At 35.1% G+C, this 12,112-nt stretch overlaps 1 protein-coding gene across 2 annotated transcripts in view; it reads right to left on the bottom strand.

Moving 5' to 3' along the window:
- CCSER1 (coiled-coil serine rich protein 1) overlaps positions 1-12,112 on the bottom strand; it is a 628,555-nt gene that overhangs the window by 19,323 nt on the left and 597,120 nt on the right. The gene's annotated exons all lie outside the window — the stretch shown is intronic.

A 12,112-nucleotide genomic window follows, 5' to 3' on the forward strand; every position in this document is an offset into this window, starting at 1 on the left:
CATTGGAATAAACACACTTGCATGGGGTTTGCATAGGTTCTACATCATCTTAACACACTAACTGCTGAACTGACTTCCACTCTGAAATCAGATTTGTTCAGAGACAGACATAGGATATTATTCCATGGGGTGATTATTATTTTTTTTTAATTACCTGCAAAAGTGTAATGTTCTTATATTTTTTAGGTTTTAAGAAGACAATATAAAGATGAAATCTGTAACTAAATTTGAGAGATAAAATGATTCAGTAAGTGCCGCTATGAAAACCTACTGGTCATAGAAGGATGTAAAACATTCTTATCTATATTATGGAAGTGTCAGTTGCAAGGATGACATCAGGAATAAAGTACTGGAGTGTCTCATCTTTCAGCAGTTTGGCTTTGATCATTTTTTCTATTTGAATTATCCCTCATTTTAACTTCTCCACTTATACAACCACTATCCCCCTCTATATGACCGTTTCACAAATATTAATATCATTATTCTTATTACAATCAAGGGAAAAAAGGAAGAATTATCAACTTATAGGTATATGACAGACAGAGGACTGATGATTTCCTAATTTTACATAAGGATCTTTCTGAATTCCAGTCCAGAATAACATGGTTCTAACCACTTTGCTCCCTGTAAATGATACCTGGTTTTACACAGACCCAATAAAAGGTTCACCATTTGTTATTACAAAAAAGATAATGAAATTATTAATGCACTCTCATACTGCAACACCTGAATTCCATCTGTTCTGGTTTGGCAGGCACTTGTTCATTTTTAAAATGTGACAATGTTTATCAGATTATTATTTATCACCTATAATGTTATTATCAGACGCACTATTCAATATAGGACAAATAAATCAGCATCACCTGCATGTCCTGTCACATATATTGAAAAACGCTTTTCCAAAAATAGAAATATTGAAGGAATTCAAAATTGTGATATCTTGAGACTGAAGATATTAGGTTTTTTGCTTCTCCACATTGCTCACAATCAAGTTATGTAATGACCCAGACAAAGCCTTTTTCATAATTAAACCTTTCTTTTCTTTACAGATTTCTGGGAGGAGATCTTGAATTTAGACAAATGATTGCAGATGGTGATATAAAGCTGTACAGAAGATGAATTGTAGCTGTGGCTTTCAGGTGAAACTATTTTATACAGAGCTCTTGTAAGATGGCCAGAACATTTTATTCCTGAAAATGGAGCTCAGATAGAATTTAAGTCTTTTGTATGCACTTTTGCTAGCTGCTTACAAAGAGCAGTTGCTCAGTAGATTTATTTCTGAAGTCAAACATATACCTACATGACTCCTGGAGAAGGTTTGGGGCTTTAAGGAATATACTTAAAAGGCTTTTTTGGTTGGAGTGTTTTTATTTTTTTCCCCTTTCTGATATCTTTTGAGGAAAGGGAAATATGAATGCTGTCAAATCCCAGAAGTATCAAGCCAGAATTTGGTGCCCCTGGCTTTATAGATAGCATGTCAGATAATTTAGAAAGAAGAAATTATTTTTCTTTCATTATATTTAGTTAAATACATATGTTCAGATTTTAGAGGCAGATATTTTTGTCGGAGGATATTTTAAGGCAGATCACTGAGTACACAATCATAGTTTTTGAGCTTTTAAGCAAGGATACAAGGCATAAATTCTCATTCACCTCCCACATTCTCCATTGTGATGTAAGGTCAGACACTGCAATGGAGAAGTTGCCACAAAACAACAATCCTTTGCTCTCCATTTTTATTTCAAGTCCCTGAACTCTGCACAAAAGGTAGGAGAATGGTTTTCTGAGCCTGTTAAGAACAATTATATAAGGTATATGTATTCCATACATGTATCTTTACATCCATTGCAAATATTGTTTTCAAAACAATCCTACAGGTTTATTTTAATGCCACATGTCTAAGCGATAACCTTGTTTGAGATGTAAATTAAAGCTCTCTGAAGGCAATGTACACCTCCATCAGTGACCTGAGCAGATTTGTTAAAAGCATCTTTAATCCTACTTCAAATTTCTGGTCTTTTTGTCCCTTCCCCCTTCCCCTCCCTTCTTTTAATGATTCACACAAATTCATAGCTACTTTTACTGTCTCATTCATTCAGGATTGCTTTCCTGTCTGAAATGGTAACTTCTGCCCTTCCTCCCCAGCACTGCTAACTATCACATATTAACTTTAAAAAAATATGTAGAAATAATTTAATTTATATTTCCAGGTGAAGCTATATAAAATCCTTAAGCTGCTTCTTAGGCTTCAGTTCAGCCCTTAAGTGATATAACTCAGTAGTTTCCTACTAAGGAATTTACAAATTGACCCACTAACTTTAGAGAGCTCTGAATTAGGCCTTTAGTAATTGGGATTTATTTCTGAACTTTTTAGTGTGTAGGGAGTTCCATAGCACATTAGGTCCCTGCTGGAAAGAAGGCTCCTTAATACTATATTAATATATTAGGCATTTTAAAAAAGAAGCTCATATTGCTACTCTGATCCTGCAGTGATATATCCCAAGTAAGACTCAGTGCTTACCCAGAAATAACCAAAATATCATTCCTTGTTTCAAATTAAGCTCCAGTATTTTTGCCAAAATGTAACATTATCATGCAGCAGGACAGCAGGCTGAATTTCAATGGAAATAATATCCCCACTAAAATTAATTACATAAAACTAGAAAAACCACAAAAGATCTCTCAAACGATTGAGGTTTGAGCTTTGTTAAAGTTTTGTACCAATCCTTAAAAAATATCTGGAGGAATTATAAGGGACCTTTTGCAATTTCAGTAAGTCTGTGTAACTCCAATTGACCCTTTTTGAAAAGGAGATAAAGGTATTTAGTCTTTTGAAAAGTTCCAATAAAATGTAATGATGTAGTATTTAAATTAAGCTTAGAGACTAAGTCCTAGGGAGTCTTTAAGTGAATTGTGTTTTTCATGTTATTATTTCCTGTTGTTGTTTGAATAAAAATTTAAAAAAAAGGAAGCAAATTAATTTGTAATAGAAATCCATTTTATTTTTCTTAAATTTATTCATGAAGCTGCTTGTTCACATTCAAGCTAATTCAGGCCTCATTGAAACAAACATGAAAAACTTAATTTGATTTCACTGGGCTTTAGGTCAGGACCCCGGTGTGTTACTGTAATTCTGTGGTCTTTGTTTCTTCCTTCTCCATCACAGACTGCAGAGGAACAGGAAAAGATTGTGTATAACTTAGAGTACAATCATCTATTGTACTCTCAATATAAATTTGGGATTGCCATTTTACTAAAAATTGTTGCAGTTCTCTAATTTTACAGCACATGGCAATCAGTTTGCCATGTTTTATATGGACAAAATAGTTTCATAAAAGATACAAAATCTCTAGGATGCAATGCAGGGCGTTTGGGATATCATTATGTCTTTAAAATTAGACATCTCTAGATATTTCAGATTTTAAAACTCTTGTTTGTGCTACCAAGGAAGGGATACCTACCCAACCCTGGAGGTTCTGTTAAAGCTAGAAAGAACTGCCCATCCTAGAGCTACAAATACTTGTCCGCATAATGACAAACCTAGCCACTGAGATTCTTTGTCACCCAGATTACAGGGGATGGGGAGTTGTTTAGATTGCTGTGGTTTATGACCAGGGTCCCTGTGGTTTACATTCTTACAGCCATGAATCAAAAGCTACCCTTTTCCCCTTGAAGACATGAAATTCATTATCATTAAAGTTCACAACTGAACTAAAGCAAGAAATCTGGCTCTTTGAAACTGTTCAGACTACAAAATGATGAAAATTGTTACAAAACGTTGGAAAAAGGAAAAACGTAGACTAACAACTCAAATGTAGTAGCAGCTCCATGACAAACTGCAGAAGCATATGTTAATTTTTGAAGTATATTAAAAAAGTCAAACCGTTTTATGAAATACTAATTTAGGTAGCATTATACTGTACATCACATTATAGATAATACTACTTCATTTCTGAAACAGTTATAGAATATTTTCAGCCCATTTCTTTCTCAGCAAGTGCACAGTGTGTCTTATTCCGTTGATAAGACTGTTTTACTGCAGCTTAGTCAACAGTCCTCAAAAAAACCCAACATGATTTTAATAGCAGAGTTTGTATAAGATTTTACTGTATTTTAAACAGTAAAGCTGCAAACCTATCATCTTGTGGGAGTCAAAATTAAATCTGGATCCAAACTTGCTCAAAATTGAGAGCTTTGAGCTCGTATATCACTCCTAATATTCATTATGAAAAGCAACATTCCAGTTTTACATTACGGTTCAAATTTGCCAGGGGAAAGACTGAAATGCAACCTTGGTATTTTCAAGGGAACACCGAGACGGATTATAATTTAGAGCAATTTATTTTGCTATTTTCTTAATTTTGTTCAGTCAAGCAGCAATAAGAAACATATTGTAATTCTTATGACTAATCAATATTCTGTAATGATCTCATTCAGAAAATCTCGCAAGAAGAAACAGAAGTCCCAGTTAGCTTACGTTGCGTAATAAAACGGTCTATTTAAGCAATGCACGCTGTTTTCCATTTTCAGTCTTATAATAATGCATTACTAACAAAGCATTAGTAAAGATTACATTACATTCTGCAATTTAATTAGGGAACATTCATCTTTGAATCAGCATTCCCCAGGTTTTATGCTTTTCACCAGCCAACATATGTTATTCTAGCTAAGAAGGTTGCAGCACTGTGAAGTCTAACGGGGCTTGCACCCCTGCATAGAGGGCTTTACCTACCTCCCTCCTTCACAGGAAGGAGCAAAGGAGAAGGCAATGCAGCTTAAATAGCTCCTGCTTTGCATAATCTTTCTGTGTGCCTGTATTGGGTGCAGGTGTACAGGTTTCAGTGGTGGGGGGTGCTGCTGGGAGGCCAGGCTGCCCCGGGCCACACACAGCTGATTCCAGCCAGCTCCAACTGACCCACTGCAGGGCACATCTGAGGCCCTCAGCCAAGATGGTGGCACCTCAGGGAAACTGTATTTAAGAAAGGGCAGAAAATGCCGTGCAGGGAGAGGATGACAGAGAAGAACCCTACAGTATACGATACAAACTTCAATATCCTCATTGAAGGGAAGGAGGGAGAGGAAGAAACATAAAGGGAAAATGTATTAAGTATTAATAATTCAACAGAACTTTTTTCCATCTCTATCTCTATTCATAAAGCCATCCATGAATACATTTTGCATAGCTTTGCTATTTACATCATGCACAAAAATATGCTGAAAGATGATCTTCACTGGGCATGTTGATCACTTGCAATGAATAACAAGATGTATTTTTTGGTGTGTCTATAAATTCCGTTTCTTTTACTTGAACACAGTAATAACATTCAGAAAAGGAACTGACTCGTAGTACACTCTTTGAAATTAGAAAAGTCAGCAGACTATTAGCACGAAATAATTCCTCTAGAGGTATTTTCACACTATATTTCACTGAAGTACATTACCTACAGATTTATTACCAGAGCCATTCAGTACAACCTGAAGTGTATTTTCAGCACCCCAACCAACAAACTACTGTCTTTAGTTTTGATGGTAGCATTTCAAGCCTCACAGTTTCCTTGCTTTATCAGTGTGAATAACAAAACAAATACGTTTCTCATAAGTCTTCCACTCCTGACTTGGTGGGCTCTTCCTCATAATTACAGAAAAAAAAAAATCTCGCAGCTATGCAAGTACTGTGTATAGGCCTTTGTTTTCCAGATTTGTTGCCTTTAAAAATGTATTTTTTATTCTTAATCTGAAAAGCAGTTTTGGTGTTCAGTGAATATGAAAATGATTCATAATGGAGAGGAAAACACACCTGGGATATGAAGTGCTTCAGGGAAGAAATGTAATATGCATACAAAAAGTAAATAAATTCCCTTTCACTACCCTCTGATGTGAATTCTTGTAAATATCTACAACCTGTTCTGTCAATACTAATGTTCAGAACACATATCAAGCACGTGACAAAACAATGAACCCAAGTAAAATTCATTAAAAAGTCTTTTTTAGCCTAGATGAAGGAAAATCAACCAATGACTTTCCCATTAACAGAGAAAGTAATTCTCATGTTGCTCTGGTAGCTTCTCATTCCACCAATGTTGTTTGCTGATCCTCTACAAAAAAATAACCTTGCTAAACAGACTCTCATTGTAGATTCTTTTAAATTCTATTTCTAAGATGAAGAAATATCAGAAGAAACATTGCAACTTATCTTTGCAGGTTCTAACATTCTGATATGTCCCAACACAACGTCCAATAGATTTCCCACCACAACATCTAATCATAATTCTCATGCAAAATAAAGCTAAAATTGATGCAAATATAGGACAATTAATTCACATTAGTTTGCCGTATTTGATTTAAACAAACAGCTTTTATATGATTCTATGGAGTTTCACAATCACTTAAATAGCAAATACTCAAGAAGTTTTGTTGAATAATGACAAGACTAGACAGATTCTTAAGGCAAGCTTTCACTAAATTAATTGAGTCTAACAGGATTGTATGCAAATACAGATTACTTCTGATGTTATGAGGGTGTGATACACTATGTAGTGATGTGACATGACTTGACACTGAAAATCATATGCATGAATGTTAGGGTTTTCTTATCTAACTCCATGATTACTATTAGGAAAGCATCCAGAATCCATATAGACTAACATTATAACATTATATGTGTTCTACACATACGTGTACTGCGCACTGAAAATCAGTATACAACCAAATCTCTTTGTTTCTTTATCCCCACCCTCCAGTTCCTCCTTATTCTACAGTGCTCTTAGTGTCTTCTAACAAAAAACATTAAAGGACATATAGTTAAGGTGACATAAAATTCCTTATTTGTTTATTGCCTACATAAGACCCACAATAGAATATATGTCCAGGTATTGTGGATCTGTCACTTGTGTGTTCCCTGTCTTGCACATACATGTCAGGATACAAAACTCTGGGAGTACAGAAACATAATTTAAAATTCCACTGGTACTAATCTTAGCAATTGACACAATATAAGAGTAAAGCATTTGTTATGCTCAATCTTATCCTTGTAATGTCATCTGCTGAAAGTAGGGGTCCTATTTTTCATGGTATACATCCACTATTTTAGAAGGCCTTATACCTAAGAATGAAGTTAGCCTGCCAAATTTTAATGAAGGCTATACCACAGAGTGGCAAATAGAGGTATAAGGAATCCAAAAGATATATGAACTGAGTATGCTGAACTGTTATCATAAGCAGAAATTTTCTCTTATTCTTACGGTATTAACTTGCTGGCAGCATCACAGCCACTAGACTATTTCATTAGAGCTAAAAACACTGATAAAATTAATGTACTCTACTTTTAAAGCCTTTTTCCATTTAAGTACAATTTTGAAATTTCTCATATTCCTGTAGCAAGACTGATGTTACCCCTTTGCTGCACCAGCAAAATAAAACGTGAACTTTCAGTCTGTTGATTTAATGGACTGTAGGTACCACATTTTCATATTAGTGTTGCTAACATCATAGTGTTTCTTATATATATATTTTTGTTCCAAGTCAATCATTAAACAAAAAAGTTATTTTAAATTTAATACCTACAAACCTATTTTGTACTCCTCATTCCTCCCTTTACAATGATAATCATTTGAATGATGCCCATACTTATCCTTCTTTAGAATCCTATATCTTATGCTCACATTTCTATATTCTTCCTGTTGGATATTACCTAAATTAAGATCAGGAAAGAAATAACAATCCTTCAGTTATCAACTCTGCAGCTTTATACATCATAAGACCTCTGTGTATCCTCAAACTCAGGTTCTGTTTTATACAGCCACACTGCAACAAGTAGATAACTAACCACTGCATTAAAGTAAACAAATCTGGTCCCTGAAAGCTCACATTGCAGCATCTGATTTGCATGTGCCTCTTAGATATATAGTTGTAGGTAAGATAGGCAAGGTAATACAGGTACATAGGTGACTTTGAAAACCTGATTTCACATGCAGGTAATACTTTGATGTCCACTAAAGACACGTCACACAGATTTTCTTTCCCACAGTAGCTCTGCCAGAAGCCATATACAAGAGTATAACGTATCACACTGAAAAACTACAGTTTATTTGGAGTACAACAAAGGTTCAAATCTTTCAGTCCTGACTAAAGCTAAACTTGCATTTCTTACAGTGAGTCATGAGAACAGAACTGGACCAGGTAGAAGTAAATTTGCTTCTGATTAGAGAGACAAAAAAAAGGTGCTCATTACGAGAAGTTTCATATATGGGTTGTCAATATTGAGACACCTTCTAAAAACACAAGCAGGTCTAGAAGTGATAAGAGTTGTTTCAGTGTTTCATTTCTATAACAGACTAGACAGTTTATAAAGATCTTTGTCATAAATTAAGAAAAATCAAACTATGCAATTTTATAGAGCTGAATAAAAGGAGACAAAAAATAGTATCAAGGTAATGAAACAGTAACATGCAACAGTTTCTAGGGGGAAAGCTTGCTTAGTTCCTGACTTTTTAAAGATATATTTCTCTGAATTCTTTTGACTTTTTGAATATACAGCTTTGACAATAGCAATCTCCTTACAGAAGCGAGATCCGTCATTTTTGCTGAAAGACTTCTTAGCAAAACTGAATTTTCACCTTCAAGGGCACTGTGAAATATTGCCATAGAGACCACCTATTTTTAGAAAGAACTATCAAATGTGCATCTAGAGCTCTGCACTTCTTTTTCTTGATCTGAATAATGTGGAGAATAACATTTTGAAAGCCAGAAGGGAAGTATTGTTGATATTGAACATTGAGAGTAAAACAACAAAAAAATTCAAAGCAGGAAGGGGAGAGGGTATAAAAAGTGGGAAAGAGTGGAATAGAAGAGAGATGTTTGTTTCTCTGGGTTTTAATTTTAGTGGCAAGCTTTTGCCTTCTCACCAGTTTGGAAAATGTTACTTTTCCTCATGTGCAGAATCCTGATGTGCATAATTAAAGTTCAGCTCATTCTAACTTGCAACCATCCCCTTGAAGGAGATGAAAGCCAATACTACTACTTGTATGCTTGAATGGTAAATCAATGCAATCTTTGCCATCATTTTCTGCTTTTGTTTACTTATTTATTTCTAGTTTAGCATGTAATTCCTTGACTATAGACTTTTCCCATCATCTTTTCTGTCATCCATTCCACTGGAGCTTGGTGGAGGAAAGCCACAAAAGACTTAGCAAGTATTAATAAGTAAACCTGTAGTGCTTGCAACCCCTGTAGTTTGGAACTAGCACAGCATGATTAATTAGAAACAGTTGGGCATTGCAACAAGCCCTTATCTGTATTACCCTGGTTGGGTTATCTCTCTGATATGAGAATTTTCTGTAGCTGAAAATCTCCTCTAAGCTGATTTGTGTAAAGACTCTAGGTTGCTTTTGGAATAAAAGTGATTTTCTACCACCTATGCCATAAGTGCATAACTTTGTATACTTCCCCTTCTCCTATAAACCAAGAACACCAACACAGCCAATAATGGTGCACCTGATAGACAGAAGAGGAAAAAACATGACAAATGAGGAAAACACTCACATTCTGTTCACCTAATAGAACTATGACTTGTATTAGATGCCAGCTATGCCTTATGATTGGCCTGAAGACTAAGGACTTTTTAAAGATTCATGGAATAATGAATCAAACCCATCTGTTCTACCATAAAGGTCTATTAAAGAAAAAGCCAAACGTCCTTCTTTCAAATTCTATATTTTTATCACCTACATATGTGGCATATTAACATCTATTTCTTGCTGGAGATAAATACATAAAAAGACAGACTGTTTTAGTGGTCCATAACAGAAAAGACATGAATTACTACTGTAACACATTGTTCATGGTACAAAATACATTCTAAATTATTATATTCAAAGCAGTCTCCACTTACTGTTGTTTTTAACCACCATTATATGAATTGCCTTTTATTGTTTGAGATCATTTACAGACCAATAACAACTTTATTATACCTATCCTCCCTTATGTAAAATCCTTTTATAGTAATTTTGAACTTCTTTACTGTCTCAATGAGTGCCATTAAATTCAATGAGACCACGCATTGAGTAAGATGTTATTTGGTATAAATAGAATATTAGGCTCCAGCTCCAGATTTTCCTTGCTTTTCTACATATACTGTGTTCCTCAAGATCAGATTTCTGTCCTTTTTTTTTTTTTTGCTCCTCCCCTGTTCCCACACATACTAGTCCTCCTTGGACTCCCAAAGAAACAGTTTCAAAACCAAAAGAATTACAGTGCATTTTTATAACAATGAGCAATGTCACTAGAACAAACAATTTGTAAACCAGTGGGGTAAGACCAGGAATACTGATTTTTTTTTTTTTTTTTTTTTTTCAGATGAAATTTCATTTGCAGCAATTTGTATGCATTCCTCTTTTTTTTTCTTTTCAATTTGATTTGCTGTGGATGCCTGTTAGGGACACCTATGTCCGCCTCACACCTTGAACAGGCAGTGAACTTCACATCAGGTGCTGGTTCTGGTTGGTAGTACCCACACAGGGGGAACAAGTTGCCTCAAGACCCCATTCTCCACATTGCAAATAGCTCTTGGGTGCAAAATCAGTCACGGTTACACCAGGCAGAAAGTCAGCTCAAACACACCCTCAAACATGCACCTCAAGACTCAGAGATAAGACTCGGTCACACAAAACAAAACCCTCACTGCAGGATGAAACTCTTGGGAACATAAGGTTGCTTTGGGGTTACTTTAACTTCCTACACCAGAGGTATAACAGTCTTGCTTAAAAAACTGTTAGAATTCTGCTTTTTAAATTACACAAATGGAGATGGGACAACTTGAACAGTTTTTCCAGTGTTTCTCAGAATTTTCTTCGACAGATTCTAATGCTGAATTGATTCATCCAATTCAGTTGTCAAAGTCTGTCAGCTACAAAATTTCATTAAAAATTAAACAGCATGTAGCCTTTGTTCCACTATCTATTTCTAGAGGAATACAAATAAGTTTCATATTCAATAAAAAAGCCACAGGGAAGTTGGGAAGTAATTTTTTCCTTTTTCCTTTCTTTTCCTTTTTTTAAAAAAATAATCATCACAGGCTTATGTCAGAAATTACCCTGGAAAATACATAGCTTGTCAAGAGATGTGGCAATGTCATTTATAAACAAGAACTCTAGAAGAGAAAATAGTATGCGTTGCCACTATTTATATATGAAAATGCTCATTAATAAGAAACCATGAAATATGTTTGTTGGAAATTCATCTGATGACATTTGCATTACAGAATGTGCATTAAAGGAATTCATACTACAAATGGAGAATACAGTGACTAAACAGGTTGGCAAATTATTTTCAATCTATGGATGAATCTGCTGATTGTTTTGGGGAGAGTGAAAGACAATAGCATCTATCGTACATCAAATTCTTCAGCTTTTCATCTGAAACAGCACATTATCCCCCCACAAAAGAAAAATGAAAAAAGTACTCGGCAAATGCTGATTAGCAGTAAGTCACACAAATGTCAATGGTATTTTATTCAGTGCTGCTCGGACTTGCAACCATGGGAAAGAGTTCTAATGGCACAGAGCTGTGAAACCTGAAATGCTGGTTGTGAATGCAGAGATAAAAAACTAGCAAGGTTTTCTGCAGCGTGACAGAAAGGTACAAGCTCAGAATCTGCTGAAAGAGCTTCCCAAGTGATAACATATCATATCCATAACAATGCAATAATATTGCTACAGATAAGAAAACCTGAAAGAAACAACTGTTTTCTATGTAACACAAACCTGCTGGACAAGAAGCACTTCGTAAACTTATGCACTAAAAATAATAAGCTGTAAGGTCAATGTGAGAGAGCAGCAAGATACTTTAAGTTCAGTGGATTTAGAAATAACCATACCGTGTATTTTAGTGTGTGCCTTTTAATATCCTAAATTCAGCATTTAATGTGGTGACTGCTGGTAGGTATACATGCTTTTTATTGGAGAGATTATTTAAATTGCACATTTAAGGTGCACCCTCTCCAGTAGTGATATTGTGTGCAATGTAATGTTTCTTTTGGGAGATTACACCTTGAGTTTATATGTGGCTAGGCTAAAATATATGGGGGTGGGCTGGGCAGGACAAACATTGTCAAATT

The sequence above is a fragment of the Numenius arquata genome, chromosome 5 (genome assembly GCF_964106895.1).
Source record: "Numenius arquata chromosome 5, bNumArq3.hap1.1, whole genome shotgun sequence".
Taxonomy (NCBI): Eukaryota; Metazoa; Chordata; class Aves; order Charadriiformes; family Scolopacidae; genus Numenius; species Numenius arquata.